Below are 2,734 nucleotides of genomic sequence, written 5' to 3' on the forward strand. Positions count from 1 at the left end.
CCACACAGCCGATACCTGTCACTGAGGAGCTGTGTGCGGAATGCCCAACTGGCCAGCTGAGTGCTTGATGCCAGAAGAGCTCTGAGAACTGGGCTGGTGCTTTACGTGTCCCCAGATGCAGCATTTAAGAAACAGCACAGAGTGGGGTCCCGCTTAGCCCCTGAGGGACAATGCAAGGGGCTCGCTCCTGCTTTGGAAAGAGGCTTGCACGTGTGATCCACAGTGGCCTGAGCTGCACGCTGGAGCAGCAGGAGCTTTGGGTCCTGCTGGGGAGCTGGAGTCAGTGGGGCTGGAGGCAGCAGGGACAGAGAGGCTCCTGACAGTCACTGAGCCCCTTGTGTGGGGGCACTTGCCCAGTCTGAGGGCACAGCCTCCTCTCAGCACCCACAGGACAGTTTCAATTGTTCCTGGTCTGGGTGGCATCTCTTAGCAGTACTTTCTAGCTTATACATTCTAGCCTTCTTGAGTTCAGATTTAGATAGGAGTAGAAGGCAATGGCACCCCACTCCAGTACAAATCCCATGGACGGAGGAGCCTAGTAGGCTGCAGTCCATGGGAACGCAAAGAGTCGGACATGACTGAGCAACTTCACTTTCACTTTTCCCTTTCATGCATTGGAGAAGGAAATGGCAACCCACTCCAGTTCTTGCCTGGAGAATCCCAGGGACAGGGGAGCCTAGTGGGTTGCTGTCTATGGGGTCGCACAGAGTCGGACATGACTGAAGCGACTTAGCAGCCGCAGCAGAAGGCCCATGCCCCTTGGACAGCAGGGAAACCCTCATCTCAGCAATGAACACTTGGCAAAGTGCCAGGGGGATCCTAAATAGTTGAGAAGAGTGTCCTTATCTAGAGCCTTGTGAGGGAAGTCAGGTCCTCCTGTGTGCAGGATGGAGGGCTGCAATGTCTGGTACATTTCAGGGACCAGTATGATGTGGGGTCTGGAAACCAGTTCTGTCCTAACAGTAGAAGGTCCAATGAAACCTGGAAAAGAGGAGACCCAGTGGACAGAGCGCCTTTGCCTCACATTCTGTCCATCCAGCGCTGGAGGGGTGATGGCGCCGGTAGGACAAACTTCCTTATGGGCCCAGAGTGCACTCAATGGCAGAGAGAATCTCTTAGCAACGTCTGGGGCTAGTTCAACCCCCTTTTCACGTATAAGCAAACAGATCCGTAACAAAGCCTGTGTTAGGCTTTGGATGGAAACTTCTGCCCTCCCACAACTAGGCTGTTTTATCAATTCTTCAATCCAGTTCAACAATATTTGTTAAATATGCACAGGATTTGGTAACTGGCAGAATAGCAAGAGTGGGCATAGAAAAAGAAGAATCAAGAATTATTCCAAAATTTTCATTCCTAAAGAGAGAAAGAATGTAGAAATTAGGGAAGAGATAAACAATGACACTCTTTTTTTAAATTTTTTTTGTTGGAGAATAGTTGATTTACAAAGTTAGTTTCTGCTGTGCAGCAAAGTGAATTGGCCATATGTTTACATATATTCGGGATTCCCACGTGGTGCTAGTGGTAAAGAACCCATCTGCCAGTGCAAGAGATGTAAGAGACACGGGTTCAATCTTTGAGTCAGGAAGAGCCCCTGGAGCAGGGCATGGCAACTCACTCCAGTATTCTTGCCTGGAGAATCCCACGGACAGAAGAGCCTGGGGGGCCGTAGTCCATGGGGTCGCAAAGAGTCAGACTTGACTGAAGTGACTGAGCCTGCATACACACAGACATATATTCACTCTTTTCTAGACTGAAGAGCCATGACTTATTAAAGTCAGATGTGTGGGAGGATGAAGATTGACTGGGCAGGGCCAGGAGGAGAGAGGGGCACTGGGGCACAGAGTCCCTGAGACAAGGACCAGACCTCCTGTTGTCCCCTCTGTCAGCAGGGCCAAGGCCTGGGGAGAAAGAGGTGAAGCAGGGGTGACCCTGGAGGGGGACTGGACACAGCTGGGGAACACCAAGAGTGGGTGCCAAGGGCATGAATACCCCTGGCGAGGGACGAGAGGCAGGGAAGCAGAATGGTGACATGAGTCCTAGGAGGGTCAGGACAGGACCAGTTTTCAAGCCTGAGGTGAACTTGATAGAATTTGGGGATTTGGTGGGAGAGTCATAACTTTTCTTCCAAGGAGTAAGTGTCTTTTAATTTCATGGCTGCAGTCACCATCTGCAGTGATTTTGGAGCCCCCAAAAATAAAGTCTGACATTGTTTCCACTGTTTCCCCATCTATTTCCCATGAAGTGATGGGACCGGATGCCATGGTCTTCGTTTTCTGAATGTTGAGCTTTAAGCCAACTTTTTCACTCTCCTCTTTCACTTTCATCAAGAGGCTTTTTAGCCCCTCTTCACTTTCTGCCATAAGGGTGGGGTCATCTGCATATTTGAGGTTATTGATATTTCTCCCAGCAATCTTGATTCCAGCTTGTGTTTCTTCCGGTCCAACGTTTCTCATGATGTACTCTGCATAGAAGTTAAATAAGCAGGGTGACAATATACAGCCTTGACGGACTCCTTTTCCTATTTGGAACCAGTCTGTTGTTCCATGTCCAGTTCTAACTGTTGCTTCCTGACCTGCATACAGATTTCTCAAGAGGCAGGTTAGGTGGTCTGGTATTCCCATATCTTTCAGAATTGTCCATAGTTTATTGTGATCCACACAGTCAAAGGCTTTGGCATAGTCAATACAGCAGAAATAGATGTTTTTCTGGAACTCTCTTGCTTTTTCCATGATCC

This window comes from Oryx dammah, unplaced genomic scaffold (genome assembly GCF_014754425.2).
Source record: "Oryx dammah isolate SB20612 unplaced genomic scaffold, SCBI_Odam_1.1 HiC_scaffold_2, whole genome shotgun sequence".
NCBI classification, from domain to species: Eukaryota; Metazoa; Chordata; class Mammalia; order Artiodactyla; family Bovidae; genus Oryx; species Oryx dammah.